Here is a 21,285-nt window from a genome sequence, read left to right as displayed (position 1 = left end):
ATTGTGAATAATGCTGTAATGAAATAGGAGTACTAATATCACTTCAAACTCCTAATTTTAATTCTTGGGGATAAATACCCAGAAATGTGATTGCTGGATCATGTGGTAGTTCTATTTTTAATTTTTTGGGGAAACTCCATACTATTTTCCATAGTAGCTACACCATTTTGCATTCCCACCAACAGTGTGCAAGAGTTTCCTTTTTTCACATTCTCACCAATATTTTTTGTTGGTTTGTTTGCTTTGTTTTGTTTTGTTTTTAATGATAACCATCCTGACAGGCTTGAGGTGATATCTCATTCTGGTTTTGATTTGCATTTCCCTGATATTGGTATAGAATGTTTTTTTTTGGTGGGGGTGGAAGCATTTGTATATCTTCTTCAGAGAAATGTCTATTTAAATTCTTAGCCCATTTAAAAAATCAGGTTATTAGTGTTTTTGCTGGAGTTGTAGGAGTTCTTTATATATTTTGAAGATTAACCCTATATGAGATAAGTGGTTTGCAAATATTTTCTCCTATTTCATAAGCTGCCTTTTGACTCTAGTGATGATTTCTTTTGCTGGGCAGAAGTTTTTAGTTTGGGTATCCCCACTTGTTTATTGTTTATTTGGTTGTTTTTTTGTTTTGGTTTTGATTTTGTTTTTTATATTTTTATTTATTCATTTTGAGAGAGAGAAGGAAAGAGACATGGACAGAATCCTAAGCAGCCTCCGTGCTGCGAGTGCAGAACCTGATGAGGGACTTGATCTCACTAATGGTGAGATCATGACCTGAGCCTAAATCAAGAGTGGGACGCTTAACCGACTGAGTCTCCAGCTGCCCCTTTTTCATTTTTGTTTTGCCAGGACTTAAATAACTCAACCTAGGTGACACACTGGTAAGTGTCCAAGCTGGGATTTGAGCCCAATCAGTCTAGTTCTAGGTTATAGGCTGGGTTGTTAGCTACCATACTTTAATAGTGCATTTTTAACTTCTAGATTGGTGGTTTTCCAGCATTAAAGGATTTTTGATAAGTAATTAATCTCAAGACCTGAAAGACTGCCCCTTTTGAATCTATAAGGCTAACCAGAAAAAGAATATATGTAAATTATCTAAATTATCTGTGGGAAGGCAATCACTACTCAACATCCAGTCAAAGATACAATGTCTTAGTTGGTTTCTTTTTTAAACTTACCTACTTGTATTTTTATGTAATGCCTCATTCTAAAAAAAGAGATAGGACTGAATATTTAACAATATTAATTATTTGGTGGATGATAATATAAAAGACTTTTTTTAATTTTTATTTATTTTTGAGAAAGAGAGATAGAATGCAAGTGGGGGAGGTGCAGAGAGGGAGACACAAAATTCAAAGCAGGCACCAGGCCCTGAGCTGTCAGCACAAACCCATGAGCCGTGAGATCATGACCTGAGCCAAAGTCAGACACCCAACCACTGAGCCACTCAGGAGCCCCTGACATTTCTAATACCAGAAGTGTCCAGGTTAAAGGAGGTTAAGTGGTGCTAAATTAATCAAAATTGGACTGCAGAACCTAGCGATGCCTGAATAAGTTCTAGCAAGTTGTGTTTGGCACAATGCCTCTGGGAGTTACAAAATTATCTTGTTCATAATGAATGGAAAGGCTAACTGTTATTGCAGTCTCTTTTAAGGAAATAATTTTGTTTTTATTCATCTTTTATTCTTCAAAGCATCTAGCATAATGCCTAGAACAGCAGACTCACCCAAAAGTATTTACAGAATGACCAGAAATATTATCATAAAATATGTTGTTCTACTTGTTTAAAACCTGACCTAAGATGAACAACTCTTTTGATTTCCTTTTAATGTCACAAACAAGGCTATTTTGATCTCTGGAAGCCACAACTTCCTGTTACCAACCCAAATCCTAATATACTACAGTAATATGTTTTTCTACCTATTAGTGACTCTTAGTTTGTTTGGGCCTAATAAAGTTAAAACAAAACACATAAATGATATCTGGAAGTATGGGATGTAAATTATTAAAACTGGAACCCCCAAACAGGCTGTCAGAATGGATGTGCAATTTTTTTCATGGTCTGAAAATATTTCAAGGTGAGTATCCAGTGTCAAGAGTCAACTTATAGTATTTTTGTATCTGATATATACCTGAAATGGAAAAGAAAGGAGGGCTAAAGTTGGAAAATAAAAGTCTAAACATCAAACAGTCTTTTGCCTAAGTAATTTGAGGTGCAGGGCTATACATCCATAGAGGGCCTGGAAAGGGTAGGCACAGGCCTTTCTTCATCTGTTTTCTCTTTCAGTTTTATTACCCAGCCCTGATCCACTGTGTGTGGATGAGGCCTATCCCTCTCTCTCCACCTTAAAGGAGCTCACCATTGATTGGGAATGATTGTTGCTGAATTACTCAGTAGGAAATGAGTCTCACATCATATTCACCCAATCAAGACAATTTCAGAACAAATGCCAATGTCACCACCAATACCTCATTCTTGTATTGAGAAAGAAGAAAGAGAAAATAAACTTAAAATTTCTGGATCCTGAGATAGTATAGACTTTTAATGATAAAGTGATCAAAATAATCAGTAGACTATGAAAATAAAATAAAATTTGAATATATTTAATCCATATATTTGTTAAAATATCTATTGTATCTAAGTGCTATACTGAGTTCTGAGGTTAGAGGTGGAATGACCAATTGCTTTCCACTGGCAGGAAGACATAGCAGGAGAGGCAAATGAAGATGCTCCATGTGTGGTATGGAAACAAGGGCTAAGGGAAGGGAGACAATGGAGCAATTGATTCTGTTTGGCAGAGATTTTACAGAAAGCCAAAAACTCACAAATAATGAAGATTTCACCAGGATAACAAAGAAAGTTCATGAGCAAAAGTACTGAGACTTGGATAAAATACACACTACAGTTATAACTGTATAACTGAACTACAGTTCACCCAAAAAAAGGCTCAATCTGAAAGAAATACAATTTTTTTTTCCTAATCCACACCCCTAAGTGATCAAACTCTTTGTGCCAGTCCCTTCTTGTTGGTTCAGTGTAATCAGTAACCCTGGAAATAAGTTCCCATATTGAATTCTTTTTTAACAATCCCTTTACTTCTCAGAAAACATTTTGCATGGTTGTATAAGACTAAGTTTTCTTTCAAATATAGAAAATTACCACCTAGCCACTCCCTCCCTTGTCTTTCCTGTCATTATACTACATTGCATTCTTGGAAGACATTCCTGAGCCACTTGAGGGACCCGGCTCTGTGCTTCATAGGACACAGTACTTCACATAATGTTGTACTTCTTAGCCCACTTTGTAACTGTCTGTACATCCATGTCCCCATGACAGTGTAGGCTCCTTAAAGACAGGATTGTGTTTAACCACAGTATTCCCAAGGCCTGCCCAAGTGCTGGACCCATAGGTGGCACTCAATAAAAATCTATTAAATGAATGAGTGTTGCATTGTTTGGGGTTTATGGCCCCAACATCCTCTTGTGGGGTACTGGATCAGGCCTGGCCAGGACAGGAGTCAATAGGGCTGGCAACTGAGGATTACATCCCAGGAAAGGACACACTAACTGAGGAGGTCTGTGGTAGAAAAAGCAAGAGGACTAAATTCAAGCCAAAGTCCTTAAAAAGATGGAGTTTCACAGTCAAGAAAACAAAAATCTAATGGCAGAATCAGCATCTTAAATGAAAAGAAATCCTAGGCTGTGCCTCTCAAACTGAGGACCTTGTGTTCACAGGAGTATTTGTCAGGGTGCCTTGGAGGACAGGAAGCCATAAGACCAACATGGACCAACTTCCTACTATGTCAGATTTATTCAATGGTGAGTAAATTAAAACATTCTATTTCTGTTAAATATATAGAGAGTAAAATGCCAATATTCATGGATTTTACAAATAAAAATGAGATTTCAAAATAGCTCTAGCTTTCAGTGAGACACTTCATTTGTATGCCCAGGTTCCTAGAGGCATATGCTTTTCCCCCTCATATTGGGGATCCAGCATTACAAATTTCTGAGAAGCATAGGTAGGGTAAGATACTAAACAAAACCAAACTTTCAGATACATTGGGCCCAATTCAAGAGGGATCTTGAGCAATTTACAAGAACAGTATTGGGCTATCCGTAACTTGGTTTTTCTGATTTGCATAAAGGTGAATTGTATGAATTAGAGAAAATGTTAAATAGGTGACTAGATCCTAACTTTTTTAAACTAAAATCAAGTGTTTCTTACAAACAATTACAAAGCAATCCATAAAACAAGATTTGCCACAAACTGATCATTGTTGAAACTAGGTAACAGATACTCTGAGGCTTCATTATACTATTTCCTTTATTCTTTTATTTATTTGAAAGTTCTCATACTAGAAATGTAAAGAGACTAAGGTGCTTAGTTATAAATTAATGTGCCAATAAGCAAAAGGAAGAAAATGTACAAAAAGACAATTCCATCACCCAGATACCACCATTTTGTAGTATTATTTTTCTAGACTATCTATACATAGATAATTTTTTTAAATCTATAAGAAATATAATTTTATTGTTCAGACACTACCATATTTTAGCCTTAATTTTCTAGCTACTCATAGATAGAAATTATATGGATATTTTAAAAATTGTGTTTGACTCTCCAAACTCATTCTACCTTACTCTCCATTGAATAGCAGCACTCTGGTTTCGGAAATCGACCTTACTTAACTCAGTGTGTGAGCCTGACTGACCTAAAGAGAATCACAGTCCCTTTGCCAACAAATGATGTAATTCTAGTCAATGATATATGAGGAAACGGCTGCTAGAGACTTCTAGAAAAGTACCTCTTCCAGTATTTACAGCAAATGAAAGCCATTCTTTACTTCTCTATCTGAATATGAATGAGGAAGCAAGCAATTCTTAATTGCACCTGGAATCTATCTCATATTTGAAGAATCAGTTGTAGGATGATGCATAATTTGGATGACAGTGCAAAGTAAAACCACCTGGTTCCTTGATAACATTATTGGGTCACTGAATCCACCAACCCTGAGGTGTCCTACATCTGTGCTTGATGAATTGAATGAATAAATCTAATAATTTTAGCTATAAAAACAAATATATCATTTTGAATTCATTTTGAATTGGATGCTCTGTTACTTGCTGCTGGAACTATCCTGACAGCATGCAGTTTAGTCTTTTTTCTGCTTAAGGATGAATCATGAACATCTGTCTGTATCGGTAAATTCAATTCCTCAGCATCATTTTGAGTGCCTGTGTAGTACTCCATTGTGTGTACTCCATTGTGTACCTGTACCTTGCCAGCATCTCCAAAGTGTATTATGCAATCTTCTTGTACTGGTAAATGCATGAGGTTCCCTAGCAGTGACTCCATTAAAGACATGGTCTCAATATCAGTATCCTTTTTGAAGGCAAACTGCCCATCTGCTGAATGGCCACTATAATAAAATAGCAGCTGTATGTTCAAAATTATTTTATCTAAGTTCAAGATTTGACACCAAGATAGCAGTTCTTTCTTGTGAATCCATGGAAAGTTTTATTTGGCATTGTCTTCGTTTCCACCTGTCATGAGCAGGCTATGAAGGCACACACACGAGTAGTGTCTTTCCACAACATCAGCTTTATTCAACCACAAAGCAAAGTCAATAACAATTATAAAGCAGGTTCAGGATTCCAAACTCAATGACCTTTCACCATGTGATTAAACTTGGTTTAATCACACAGAAAAGAACATAAGACAAACCACGCAACAAACAAGACAACAGAAGGGTGTAGGAAGTTAACAAACCAAACTAGAAGTCAGTCTATGGGTGCACAGTTGAAATAAAGACCAGGTCTGAGTCCGGATCAGCTCTTGGAATTTCCTGCTTATTATGTTCAAGCGGTGAAGGATCTCAGTTCTGTTTGGAGATCAATCCAGCAGAGTCTTCAGGCACAGTTGCTTTTTTTAAGTGGTCAGACATAGAGGGGTCATGTCTGAAGAGTCTGACAGTTTGCTGCAAAAACTTTTCCCCTTTTAGAAAGGAGTTAAATCGGTCTTGGGCCCCCTACCAACCTCCTTTGCTTCTGCTTGTTACCAGTTCTGGGTGTCAGCTGATGCTGATCCCAGCGATATATCATAGCTGCAGTACCTTTGCTTGCATCATCACTTGACACAGTCCCTGCTTGACACAGGCTCCTGCTTGACATGAGAGACTCCATTTTGTTCTCTGCACCACGTTTCATTAAGGAAAACATTCCTATAACCTGATACTACAGCAATTCTGCCACCTCACGCGGGATGCCATGCAAAGTTCCTCCTCGCTGAGCTCCAGGCAAAGGTAGAGTTCAGTGGCAAGATATTTGTTAGGACTGTTTTCCCAGCATATTCATGCATCATTCAGAAGTGTCAGAAAATAGTGCTCCCCAAAGAAACTCCGGCTGTTGTAGGGAAAGGTAGGTTTTGAGAAGGTCCCATTTAAGAGTTTTTAAATTTGATATGTCATGTTAACCAGCTATCCTTTGACTGGATGCAATCTTCTCAAAAAGGGCATTGTATTACCAGATTAGGATTAGGATAATCTAAAAAGAATAGATAGTAATTTATTTGAGCTATAACATTCTTATCTGTTATCAAGGACCCCTAATATGGGTATAGAAAGTGTGAAAAGGGGCAATAATTTGTGTGTGAATAGTCAACTAGTCATATCAAATATGTATCATGATTAAAAGAACATCGTTAAGCCATAACTATTGCAAATATCAGTACTCTACTAAATTTGCACTTGTGCCACTTCCCTGGTTATTTGCCTTTGATTTGAGGTGGTTTGTCAAAATCTCAAATACTCCCGCTATTTTGGATTTCACGAACAGACAGGCTAATTTATGTCCTATTCATCTCCTTTGTTCTAATAAAATAGTGCTGCTGAATTGGCAAGGGTCCTAATTCAGATTATTTTATGAATAGAAAATTAAATTTATTGGCATAAAATAGAACAACAGTGAATATTCACTACAATCTACTCTTTAATTGCTTAGCACATATCCAAAGACATACCTATCGCTCCAAAAATATCTTCACCAAGCACAACCCATGTGCCACCCAAAATACCCACCTCATTCCCAGTGGGAATTTGTACTAAGTCCTGTCTATTCGACCTTCACAAGGTCCTGTGGTAACTGTTCTTCAAGTTCAAGCTTTCTGTACAATCTCCTTCAGTACAGTTGAGTCAGACTCATGTCAGCCATGGGTTAGATGATGAGTTTTCCTATTCTTCAATCAGGGTCCCAAGAAGAAATAGCACAATTAAATAGATTAACTTCAAGGAGGAGTATTTACAAAGGAACTATTTACTAAGGAATGGATGTGTTAATTACAAGGTAAGATGTAGGAACCTGGAGTTTTTTAGCAGTTGAGCTATGACCCCTATACCAGAAGTTACCAAAGGAGAGAGTCATGTAGAGTGATTTGGCTTAAGATGATCAGTGGCCTTCAGTGAGGGACACAGAAGGCAAACTTGCAGAGAGGAAGCCAGGAGATAAGTATCTTGACCCTATCTTCTCCCCTCCCTGTGATTCTCCTTATACCAGTTAGGCTCACTCATTGAGCTAAGGTCAATTTTTCAAACCAGAGTGCTGCTATTCAATGGAGAATAAGGAGGAATGTATTTGGAGAGTCAAACACAATTTTTAAAATATCTATCTAATCTCTATGAGTAGACTGGAAAATTAATCCTATAATATAATAGGGTCTGGGCAATGGAATTATATTTCTTATGGATTTTATAGTGCATACTCTTAACAAGAGATCACATTCTTCCATTTCTTCTCTCTAAATGAGATATTTTATTATAGTTACTCTGCCTTTGGTGTGCCTTTAATTGCCCCTCTGAATGTGCTGTTTTCCCTCTACCCTCCTTCTACCTTTCTTTACCCTACTCTTTGTCCTGGGAGGCTGACCCATATAGACACCATTAATGGATTCTTATGTCCTCTGGCCTCCAGTTGGTCTAAGCCAATGGGGAGGCACAGCAGTAGATCTGTGATGCAAAAGTTGGTTTGGGAGTATGCTGAGGACAAAAGTAGGTCTGACAAATATGTCAATATTTTAGAAACTCTATCAGGTATGAGGATAAGGAGCAAGTGAGAAATTAGTTAAAGGAATGAAGAAAGGACTGATGATGCAACAGGGCAGTATTCCTGAGAACCATGGGGGATCAGGTTCCAAGTAATAGAGAAGCATGCTTGAACTTGGGTTTGTATGTAAGAAAAAGGTAGAAATCCCATTGAACAGGACTTTCTATAAATGCTCATGGAAGCATAATGACAGTGAGTGTTCTCTTTTATAAACCAGTCTGAGAACTGAGGACCTTTCCTTGGGCTATTTATCAAAATATTCAAAACATAGGGATGCCTGCATGGCTCAGTTGATTAAGCATCCAACTTTGGTTCAGGTCATGACCTCATGGTTCATGAGTTCAAGCCCCGCATCGAGCTCTCTGCTATCAACACAGTGCCAACTTTGGATAGTCTGTCTCACACTCTCTCTGTTCCACCCCCACTCTCTCTCTCTTTCTTTCTCAAAAATAACAAACATTTTTTTTAAAAAAGAAAAAATATTCAAAACAAAAAAATGTAAATCCCTAAGAATTTTTTCTGAGAACTCCCTATGTATATTCTCCATATTCCATATTGTTTGTCAGTTCATGATATCAAACCTGAAAAAAAAAGTTAATTTTTCTTCCCAGTAGGAGACATTTTGTTTAAGGCATGATATATTTAAATATTTAAGATAGTCAGTCACATGATAAGTTTTTATTTTTCATTACTTTGAGAGGTTAAAAGATCTGAGTTATAGCAAGATATGTAGTTGGGTTTAAAATAATAACTATGAGGATAGGCACCATACAAATACTATTTATTTTTAAAAAATAAGCCTCTTCCGGTCAAACACATATTCAGTTAATAAAAACTCAAAATACATGTATATGCAGAGTTTATTTTTCTTTAATGTTTATTAATTTTTGAGAGAGACAGAGACAGAGACACAGACAGAGACAGAGACAGAGACAGAGTGAGAGCAGGTTAGGGGCAGAGAGAGAGGGAGACACAGAATCCAAAGCAGGCTCCAGGCTCTGAGCTGTCAGCACAGAGCCCAATGTGGGGCTTGAACTCACAAACTGCGAGATCATGACCTGAGCCAAATTCCAATGCTTAACTGACTGAGGCACCCAGGTGACCCATATTTCTTTCTTTCTTTCTTTTTTAATGTTTATTTATTTGTGAGAGAAAGACAGAGTGTGAGTGGGGGAGGGCAGAGAGAGAGGGAGACACAGAATTGGAAACAGGCTCCAGGCTCTGAGCTGTCAGCACAGAGCCCGATGCAGGGCTCGAACTCATGAACTGTGAGATCATGACCTGAGTCAAAGTCAGACGCTTAACCAAATGAGCCACTCAGGCGCTCCCAGAATTTATTTCTGATTTGCTTTTGATATTTAAGAACTGAGAAATAAATTTCACAAATGCAGGAGCAAATCAACAAAGCTGAACACAGCTAAGCTGTCCATGCCAAATACCTACAGTTAAAAAGAAGTGTTTTAATGATGAGTCCATTCTATTAATAACTTTAAAAATATTATTTTTGAAAAAAAAAAACTTGGCCTCTTAGGACTGTTATTTGGCATGAAGAAAACTATTCTTTTGCCTAAATCCTAATGTTTAGACATTAGGAAAAATAACAGAATAGTATTATCAAGATGTAAATAAATAACTTAAAATCTAAATGAATGCTTCCCCCATCTCTGTCCCATAGTCATGACTAATAAGGTTAAAATTCAACTACTTTAATATATCAACCATAACCTCTTGGTTTGCCTTCATTACTTCTCTATCATCATTTAATGAAGGATTATATTTTCAAACTATAGTTTAATCTACCTATGATATATGATATATCATATGATATATGATTCATGTTCCATGAATAGAGATGATGAAATCCAGGAGAAGGAGCTAGACTGAGAAACAATTGGTAGGATGATTAGTTGGAGTACCACAGAAGCAAGAGCCAGGCAGGTCAACCCATGCATATCTCCTTCCTCCCCATCCTGCCTAAGAAATGGCAGTATCTACCTCCAGGCAAGAAAGATGAATATGGGCACTTACTGCAGAGAAACAAGGCAATGTTCTTGAGGGCTAGCGGCACAAAGAGGAATGGGGAGAATTCAAACCCAGACCAGTTATTAAGTTACCCTATCAAGTATAACTTCCTTCGCTAGATTTAGAGAGCATTTAGTAGAAGAAATATTTCAGGATAGAATCGTCTAGAATTTTCCAGAACTGCACAAGGACATGAAACCTCACAAAGAGTCAGCAGGGGCCATACAAAATTAAAAATACAGAGAAGAGATAGTGAAATCTTAGAATATAAAGTGAAAGAGGAGAATCCTGAGGCCACTTGAGAGAAAAGATAGATTCCTTACAGGACAATAAAAACAGCCTTTGCATCAACATTTTGCTTACAGTGAAAAAAATGAACAAAATATTGAGTGAAAAACCTTCGAGCCTGAAATTCTATAGTTAGTCAAGTTATCAAGTAAACAAACCATTTTCAGAGAAAACAATAACTGGGAATTTAATGGTCTTGTTTTCTAGTTCTGTATGAGTTTAGCTTAATGTTAAGTATCAAACAAGTTTTAACCATATTTCAGATATAATATGCAGCTGATCCTGTCCTTAGGCCCCCTGCCAATTGCCTGCTATGGATGAATGTGATTGCTAGTTTCCCTGCAACTAATTCAATTCTTTAGAAGCTACACTCAATTTGTTCCTTTGTCACACACTTATTTTCTACCTGTTCTTCCTACTGCCTCACAAAGAATGATGTAGGGTTTTTTAAAATATTTTTTTTAATGTTTATTTATTTTTGAGAGAGAGAGAGAGAGCACGAGCAGGGGAGATGCAGATAAAGAGGGAGACACAGAATCTGAAGCAGGCTGCAGGCTCTGAGCTGTCAGCGCAGAGTCCTACTAGGGGCTCAAACTCATGAACCACGAGATCATAACCTGAGCCAAAGTTGGAGCCTCAACTTACTGAGCCACCCAGTGGTCCCTAGAATGACATAGGTTTTAAATTTATGTGGAGTCTCATGTCTCTGCCCTAAGTCCCATATCTCGAAAGCCCATCCTTCTACAATCCCACATATCTACCAGACTTGAGACAAGGCTTATCCCAATCCGGCTCATCCAGATACCATTTAAACCTTGTTTAGAGCAAATTAAAACTTTTAGAAACATACAAGATTATATGTTATGTTAGAGTTTGAGGCTACAATGTGTCAATAATAAAAGAAATTAAAGAGTCCTCTAGCCTCTTTAAATTTAAATCTTAGTCCTGTAATTCACTAGTTCTGTGACCCAGGACCAGTCTTGGGCCATGTAAACATGCCTACACCTATTGTAATAAAATGAGGAAAATATCTGTTTTACCTGTTATTGGGCAAAACAAATGACACAATATATTTAAAGAGCCAAAACAATAGTAGGCTGTCAAAAGATTTGTTTGAGTTTTCTCCACTTCCCCCTGTTAACAGCAGTGCAAGTTCTGCAGATAAAGAAATATAAATTCATTTAACCTTGAAAAATAATTTGAGAAATAGAAACAAAAATTCATTTTCCAGTCCATGAATAAAGAAAAGTTAAAAATGAGTTGAATGCACCAGGTGATACTTTAATTTACCCATGTTGCTATCTGAATGCCTATTTAAAATCAAGTTATCGGGGCGCGTGGGTGGCTCAGTCGATTAAGCATCCGACTTCAGCTCATGTCATGATCGTACATTCCGTGAGTTCGAGCTCCATGTCAGGCTCCATGCTGACAGCTCAGAGCCTGGAGCCTGCTTCGGATTCTGTGTCCCCCTCTCTCTCTGCCCCTCCCCTGCTCATGCTCTCTGTCTCAAAAATAAATAAAAACATTAAAAAAATTAAATCAGGTTATCAAATATATGAGTATGGAAAATACGTAAAGCACTCCCAATGTGTTTATACCACATAGTCATGTATTTGTGTAACTAAAGTATATAGCCAGATGGGCACCTGGGTGGCTCAGTTGGTTAAGCATTCTACTTCGACTCAAGTCATAATCTCCCATTGAGTTCAAGCCCCGCCTCTAGCTCTTTGCTGACAGTTCAGAGCCTGGAGCCCTGATTCGGTCTCCTCTCTCTCTGCCCCACCCCCACTAGTGCGCACGCGCTCTCTCGCTCTCTCTCTCTCTCCCCCCAAAATAAATAAGCATTTAAAAAATAGTTAAATAAATAAATAAAGTACATAACCAGGAAATTTGTTAGTTTCCAATGAGAAATATTGTCAATCTAGCTAAATGGACCATAATTTTTAGTTTGGCCTGACCAGCACATTCTTTTCTGGTAGGCAAATCTACTGGAAAAATCAAACCATCAGAATATTCTCTAGTGACCATGCAATCAGAATAGACATTAGTTAGGTAATTCCAGTGTACCTTATGTGTCTTCTCCACAATGGATGTCCACCTTTTGGGTTATCCAAAAACTAGAGGTGGCCTCTCACCTTCTCCCCAGTGTGATGTTGTTTCTTACTGCTGATAGTAGACCTTGGGATTCTGCTTGTTTCTGCTTCTGTGGCTGAATTGTTCTTCCTTTAAATTTGCTTTGCCTTCAGTTGGAGTTCCTGAACTATCTAGTGGAAAGTAAACTGTAAATTTTGAAGCAGGAGAAGCTTCCAAGGAGAAAAAGTGACATGCGGTTTTCCTGCATGGTGTGGAAATTAGGTGGGCCTTTTACACTTGCAAACAAATAGCTTTCCATTATTCTTGAGGAGAGTCCTGAATGTAGAGAAGTAGTCCCCCAGCACAGAGGCCTGACATTGAGCGTAAGTGTTTTCCTCAGTATTATAAATTTGATGTCTACCAAGGCTGCCTCCACAGAGCTGAAGACACTTTCTCTTAAACCTGAAAGTTGCTGTTTTATTCCTCAAAGCTGTGTTTATAATCTCTATTCAAGGTGGTTCAGTCTCCAGGAGTGTAAGAGATGAAATTGTATTATATGTGCACTTAGAACTTTTCCTTGCCTCATCCTGAAGGTAAGACTAAGGAAAACTGTATTGAATTTGGTACAGTGGCATCAGGATTATAACGTAACCCTTTCCTTTACAGTGTTATTTGAGATGGAATCCGACAAACCATGTGACTGTTTTAAGTAGTTGGTTGAGCCGGATTCCATTAGCAGAAAGGATGTGGGTTTTCCTCTGATAAGAATGGAATTCTCCCTCACATGTTCTCCCTCACATGTGTGTGTTGACTCATGCATGCCATGTGGAAATCTGATGGTTGCTATGCAGGGACTTGGAAATGTAGTTGGGCTATGGGTTCGAAGAGCAGCTACGTATAATAGCAGCTGTTTGTCAATGATATATAAGTCAGTGGCCCACAGTCCTATTGCGGTCCACAGAGATGCTGTGTTTGGCCATGGCAGTGTCATATAAAAAATAAAAGAATCAAGTGCCACTGTTGAGAAGAAAAGTTTTACTTAAAAATATTAATTTCAGGGGTGCCTGGGTGGCTCAGTCGGTTAAGTGTCTGACTTCGGCTCGGGGTCATGATCTCACAGTTCATGGGTTCGAGCCCCGTGTCGGGCTCTGTGCTGACAGCTCAGAGCCTGGAGCCTGTTTAGGATTCGGTGTCTCCCTCTCTCTCTGCCCCTCCGCACCCCACCCCGTTCACACCCTGTCTCTCTTCTTCAAAAATAAATTAACATTAAAAAAAATTTTAATTATTAGTTTTCTTGCAAAATCAGGTCTGGCAAAACTAGGTCTTTGTTACAGCAGCTTCTCTTCTTCGAGGGAGCGTGTGCTGGCCGGTTCACCAGCACTCTCACATTGTCTATTATTTGTTGACATTTAAGTCAATTGTCATGGCCACTTTTGTTATCTTGTTTGTTTTCATTTTTTTTAATGTTTAATTTTGAGAGACAGAGGAAGACAGAGTGTGAGCAGGGGAGGGGCAGAGAGAAAGGGAGACACAGAATTTGAAGCAGTTTCCAGGCTCTGAAGTGTCTGCACAGAGCCCAGCGTGTGCTCGAACTCACCAGCTGTGAGATCCTGACCTGAGCCGAAGTCAGACACTTAACCGACTGAGCCACCCAGGCGCCCCTGTCATGGCCACTTTTCTTATACCATACAGTCTTCACACTCCTCCGTTACTAGCTAGACTTCTGTCAACATTCAAGTTGCAATTCCTCTGCCTCCCAAGCCTTGCCAAGCCCCAGCAGGGGTTCAAGCATCTTATGGAGAATTACCGGAACAGTGTCACCACTCAGCAGCTGGGCAAGCAATGTCAGTGGTAGTTAGAGGCAGAGTGGCAGTCTGATAAAAATCAGGAGCAGAAAGGTAGCAAACGTCCTGTGAGCCAGCAGGATGGGAAGGCTGGGGGTAGGAACCTGACCTTAGCAGAGCTCCTAGCCACATGGAAGGCAGTACCCTGGAAACTCTCCAAACAGTGTGGTAGACAAACAGGTGCCAGTACCTGATAATCAGATAGACAGAGTCTTTAGCCATGTTCATCTAGACACAGAAATGTAACCTCAGTTTGTAGTGATGAGCTCATGAAGCTGGAGACGTGTGTTGCACAAGTTCTGGAGGGGTCATCTCCCGGTCACCTCTTCACTTTCTCATTTGTTTATCGCTCAGTCTGACCTGCATGTGAAGGCATGCTTTGGCTTTAAATAGAGCAGAAATTAAGCAGTTTTTCTTTGGAAACAGGAAATGGAGCAGGGAGGGGGGTGACATTTTTTTTAATGGCTATGGAGTAGCACTCTTTTAAATGTGGGTCACACCTTAAGAGCACATCTTAAACCTTTTACTTTCCTCTGTTTTCACAAATATTTAATCCATGTGAATATTTTCAGCATATAGATAATAGAATTTTATATAATTCTGTATTTGAAAGAATTAACAATGCACAATTTGTGCTGTTGTATTTGCATTTAGAAGGATCCACTGTGCTGCAGTTGAAGACTGAGAACTTAGACAGAAGTTGAACTACCTGAGCTCAGATGTAATGGGGAACTGGGGTGGGCATCTTTTTTTTGGAAAGAACCTTGTAAAAACAAGAGTTGGATCTCCCACTGAGCATCATTATACAAGGAATAAGATTTCAAGTTTATTTATTTATTTTGAGAGAGAGAGAGGGAGAGAGCGCACGCAATGGAAGAGCAAAGAGAGAAGGAGAGACAGAGAATCCCAAGCAGGCTCCATGCTGTCAGTGCAAAGCCCAACATGGGGCTTGAACTCACAAACCTCAAGATCATGACCTGAGCCGAAACCAAGAGTCAAACACTTAACAGACTGAGCCACCAAGGCGTCCCCCAAGGAATAACTTTTTAATTCACTTTGTAATTGTGAGAAGTAATTAGGTACAATGTCCGCTAATTATAAATTTTATATAATCTATATGTTTTAAATGAAAGAGAAACATGTGAAGCAAATGTAGAGAAATAAGAGTTTTTTTGTTTTGGTTTGGTTTGAGAAAGAAGAGGTTTTAGAAGTACAAACTGAGACAGGAAATAGCTGGATAATAAGGAGTGTCCGGATGCAACTTTGCAAAATATTGCCAAATTGCTTCCCAATGTCGTTTACCAATTTATACTCCTGGGAACAGTATGTGAGAGTTCTTGTGTCCGTCTATGGTTATTTCTGTCATTATATCTTAAATACCTAAGACAATGCTCAACACATAGTAGGAATATAAATATTTGAAGGGCACCTGGGTGGCTCAGTCGGTTAAGCATCTGACTTCAGCTCAGGTCATGATCTCAGTTGTGAATCTAAGCCCCACATTAGGCTCTGGGCTGACAGCTCAGAGCCTGGAGCCTGCTTCAAATTCTGTGTCTCCCTTTCTCTCTGTCCCTCCCCTGCTCGCTCTCTCTTTCTCTCTCTCTCCCTCTCTTTCAAACCAAAAACAAAAATGAAAGAAAGAACGAAAGAAAGAAAGAAGAAAGAAAGAAGAAAAAAAACTTTAAATGATATTTGATGGGGTGCCTGGGTAGTTCAGTTGGCTAAAAATACAACTCCTGGGGCACCTGGGTGGCTCAGTTGGTTAAGCGTCCAACTTCAGCTTAGGTCATGATCTCGTAGTTTATGAGTTCGGGCCCCATGTCAGGCTCTGTGCTGACAGCTAAGAGCCTGGAGCCTGTTTAGGATTCTGTGTCTCCCTCTCTCTCTGCCCTTCCCCTGCTCGTGCTCTCTCTGTCTCAAAACTAAATAAACATTTAAAAAAATTTTTTTGAATAAATAAATAAGTAAATAAAAATCCAACTCTTGGTTTCATCTCAGGTCATGATCTCACAGTTTGTGTGTTCGAGACCCACTTCTGGCTCTGCCATGGCAGCGCGGAGACTGCTTGGGAGTCTCTCTCCCTCTCTCTCTGCCCCTTCCCCACTTGTGCATGCTCTCTCTCTCTCTCAAAATAAATAAATGAACATTTAAAAACATTATAAATACATAAATAAGTAAATAAATAAAGTTTGATGAATGAACAGATGAATGAGAACCAGGATATTTTTTAACCATGGGGACAGTTCAAAATACAGGTCTAGCACCAGCTCTGCCTAAAGGCATGTAAGGGCAGATTTAGCATTAGTGGGGTCTGCTCAGAGAAGCAAAGTAGAACACTCTAGATGGGAAGAATGATGACAAGAAGCAGTCAAATCCCAGGTGAGAAAAATGTGACAGAAGATGGACAGGACGAGATAGCAGGAAGGTAGTCTGTCAGTAGGCAATACACAGAAATCCAGGGGGCACTGACTATCTCAGTGAATTCTCAGCTAGTGGGAACTCTAACTCTGAAGGTGAGCACCCAGTTTCTGGAAAGGAGTGTCAGAGAACCTATTGGCTTTATGGGGAGAAAGACATTGGAAGTACAAAAGACTCTAAGGAGGATGGGCACTGAGTGAAAACCAGAGAAAACCCCATAGCTAGAAATCAGAGTAGGTCTGTCAGACGGTACCTATGTCTTTAATCTCAGTCCTAGATCCCCAGTGTTTGTAGATATCAATGTATTGCTGGCTGTATTTCAAGGTCCAAAGTGTCAGTTTTCAAACAGATTTCCTCCTTTTCTTAATTCCATTTACCCTGCCTCTCTCCTCCCTGCTGGCCATCACCTGTGTTTTGTTCCCAGCTAGTCAGTCTTACAGGCTCTATGACTCAGTCGTTTATTCCCAGGTGCCATCCTATCCTTTAATACTGAATCATGACTTACTGACTTTAGTTCAGTCCATGAATGGGATAATTTCAAATTAATCTACTAGTATTAAACAGCTCAAGGTATGTGCAGTGAAGAAAAGATACCTAATAGATGCATAAATATCAATTAATTAAGGGAAAACTCTTCTTATCTCCGAAAACACTGCTGATCAATCTGAGAGACTTGAACTTCAGCTATAGTCAGAGGTAAGTATTTCATTAGTCAAGTGGTGGACTGGAAACTCTGAACTCTTTCATGAATCTCTCTAAATCAAATAGTTCCTTGGAATATTGACAAATAAAATATTCTCTCCCTTCACTCTTTTCCCAGTATTCGTAGGGAATATCTGAAATATTGGATCAGCATATTATACCACAATACAATGTAACAAATCCCAAGTTTAAGTGCATGGAATGCATAATTAAACTGAGGATTTCTGATCAGCTTTATTCCACAAAATCTGAGCCCATGCCTAATACCATGACAGTAGGTACTGTTGTGAATTCAGGCCTCACCGTCTCTCTCCTGAATCCATCGATCTGTGACCTAGGTCTTGCCATAAGGTCAACAGTAGTCTCTGTTTCCCAACCTTTGCATTGTGAGAACTCACTGAGATTATCCGTGTAAAGGAAATCACAGAATCTGGCACTTGGTAAACTATTGGTTCATTCATTTATTCATGCAACAAATATTTATTCCTAGAGCTACTTCCTAATGTGCAAAACTAACACTATGGTCTTATACCTTAATCTAATCTAGAATATGTGATATACATTCCCATGCAAGCGTGTACATATACTGATCTGCTTATCTTTCTTTCTATCAAGGTGAAGAGAGAGAGCGAGCATATATGTTCATTTTAGGATTAGAATATTTGTAACTGCATACTCTTGCTCCTTGGTTATCTTAGAAATTACCGCAAGAAGGAGAAAGAAGAAATATGGGAGGAGGAAGTGAGATGGAGAAGGAGGAAGAGGATAGTGAGAAAACATGAATCCAATGATATTTTGAAATGATTCCTGTTTTTATTTTCTATACAGCCTGTGTTTGTTTGCTTTAACTAATTGATATACATTCTAATTTTCTTGGTTTTTCTTTTCCATCTTCTCAGATTTTTTCAATGTATAACTTTAGAGAGTATGCAAAAAAAAAAAAAAAAAAAAACAAATAGAAAAGCTGAAGAAAGAGGAAACAAGATAACCTTAAAGTTATCGGTTATCACCATAGCCCATGAGGGCCCTTTTGTAGACTTGGTGCACAACTTAAAAGGGCCACCCTCTTTGGCAAACTACGGCAAACTGACCTTGGCAGCTGAAGTGTGGGTTGCTGCTTTAGGCACAGAGATCATGAAGGAAAAATAATGGGTAAAATTAAATGAGACCAGTGATAACCAAGAAATAGGAGAGCAAGAAAATGATTCCGGGATCATTTCAATCTACTTAAAAAGGAGTAGGATGACATTGTAATCATGGAAAGATGTCCTTTCCTCTCAAATCAACCACAGTTAGAGGCCAGGCAAGTAGTTAATAAGTCTTGCTTAAAGAAAGGAAAAAAGCAAACCAAGGCTGTCTTACCTGAAAACTCTCTCTCACCTGTTCTCTTGCTACTTAGATATTAAATTTATAGTATTACCTGGATTTTAAAATACTATAAGATATGCTCTTTATTGTCACAGGAAAGGCACACACATTAATAGTTTATGCCTATCCTCTCCTTTTTTGAAAAGGCAGTATAACAATTTTTTTAATGGATTAATTGGCAAATGGTCTTGACACATCCATTTGTGCACACACAAACTCTCATTAGGCGTGACAAATGTTAAATGATACGTAGAAACTGGCAAAAATTCCAACATGTGGCATATGCCTTTATAGAAAATTTGCCTAGTGTGGCACATGTGCAATTGGAGACTTTGCTTTAGGAAAACTATGGTAGACACATCTATTTTGCTATTCCTCCTGAAAAGCAAATTGAAAATATTCACTTACATCACCCAACAGAGGCTTGCATACATCAAGGCAGTCAAAGTGAATTATGCATTAGAAATATTTGCCAAAAGAATAAATTATTTTTATTTTTTTAAGTGTAGTTATTTTGAGAGAAAGAGAGAGACAGTAGGGAATGGGTAGACCAAAATGGTGACAGAGAATCCCAAGCAGGCTCCATGCTGTCAGCAGTGAGCCCAATGCAGGTCTTGAACTCTTGAACTGTGAGATCATGAACTGAGCCAAAATAGGATGCTCAAATGACTGAGCCACCCAGGTGCCCCAGTCATTCATTTTTCTTAGGTCAGCCTATGATCTTAAGCTTTTCCTATAACGTTGCAGAAGGATAAATATTCCAAGGCAAAAGGGAGTATCTACGTTCTATGATGCCTGTATATAGTCTTCCTAGAAGATAAAGCTAAGATATTGGGGGATCTTTCTACTAAGATTAAGGCAAATAGTTAAAGTAAGGAAGAAAAATAATCAGTAAGGTTTGTAACATCTTTCTTTCTTTCTTTCTGCCTCCTGGTCTCAAAATTAATGAAAGGTTTTCCTTTGATTACACTCCTCAGTTCAATATTTATTGTTTGTATCTATTGTTTTACTGATGAAAAATTACATGTGTAAGACTCTATGCTCAAAGATACCCTAGAAAATGCAAAGATGAAAAGTAAACAGCCTTTCCCCATAGACTAGCTCTTGAAAGTTGGAGTTTGTGTAAATTTTGCAAACCAGAGTGGCAGACTTTCCTATATTAACATCCCTCTTTTGGGGGGAAAAAAAAGCCTTAACTTACACCATTTGAGTACTACAAGTAAGGCATGATCCTCCACTTAAGCAAGATTGTATGTTCGATGGAGACAATGAAAACTGCTTAATCCAGACCATGACTTGGACAGTTTAGAAGTCAGTTATTTAAGAATCTGGGGCAATTAGAAGAAGAAAAATAGAATTGACTGATTCCTATAGAAAAGTTGATATCTTGCTATGCTTGCTTTTCTTAGAAGGAAGTACATTTCCTCTACTTCTGTAAATGTCATTAAGGAAAAAAGGGTTAGCAAAGAAGTTCCCCAAACTTCAGAGCTCATACACAGCCAACCTTGAGTTTTCCATTTCTGATATTGAGATCCTTATCCTGAAAACCACATATATGTTGATAGGTTTTTGGTTGAATCATAGAAGATTAAGAAATCCTTTCTCCTATTTTTAAAATCCCTTGATTCTAGGATTATTGTCTTTCCAACCTCTCCCTTCTTTTCTATGTGATGTCAAGGCCAAATGCTTTCCACCTGGAGGCCCTTTGGAACATCCTCATAATTCCAGGGAGAGGTTCCTGTTTATCCACATCTCAGCACAACAAGGAAGTAGACGGAGCCAGTGACGACCCAACCCTATTGCAGTTCAAAAGTAGAAAGATAGGTTAAGAGGGAAGACAGAGTTCTGCAGCAGATGCACTTTGCTAGGAGGCAGGGTGTGGAGCATGCAGAAAGTGCCTATTGTGCACATAAACAAAGCCCAAAAATGTTCGCTTATCAGCTCAGTAGCCTCTGAAGTCAACATCTGCCATGAGTCTATGTTTACGGCCACAGTAATTGCCCCATGTCAAAAGGATTATTTCACTGTCACAATTCATTAAGGGCAAGCCTTGTTAATAGAAAATTTAGGCTTGGACTTTTTTTTTCAGCTTTACTGAGGTATAAAATTCATCTTGCATAACTGAAAAGTAGGGAATGCTTCACAAATCTGTGTGTCATCCTTAGCAAGGGTCACGCTAATCTCTGCATGGTTCCTATTCTAGTATATAATCTACCAAAACAAGCACTAGGTATGTTTGGATTTTTATTTGGGGTGTTTGTATTTTTTCAATTCTTATTTTGACATTCTCTGGATCTGAAAAATCATAAAATCCCAAATTAATAACCGAATATGCTCTTTGAGAAAAATAGAATTTCACATCATTGTAATTATTCCTCTATACTGAACAGAGTTGATTTTTTTCTTAAAACAGTGCATGCTGATTTAATTATTGCATCGTTGTTATTTTTTAAATTTCTGGCAATACTAGTTC

The 21,285-nt window shown here is 38.5% G+C and overlaps 1 pseudogene; it reads right to left on the bottom strand.

The window, feature by feature from the left end:
* Positions 1 to 20,936: 20,936 nt before the first annotated feature.
* LOC113600934 (uncharacterized) lies at positions 20,937 to 21,037 on the bottom strand (annotated as a pseudogene).
* Positions 21,038 to 21,285: the final 248 nt, after the last annotated feature.

The sequence above is a fragment of the Acinonyx jubatus genome, chromosome B1 (genome assembly GCF_027475565.1).
Source record: "Acinonyx jubatus isolate Ajub_Pintada_27869175 chromosome B1, VMU_Ajub_asm_v1.0, whole genome shotgun sequence".
Classification (NCBI taxonomy): Eukaryota; Metazoa; Chordata; class Mammalia; order Carnivora; family Felidae; genus Acinonyx; species Acinonyx jubatus.
The sequence above is the reverse complement of the archived record's forward strand: the minus strand, read 5'-3'. Positions and strand labels throughout refer to the sequence as shown.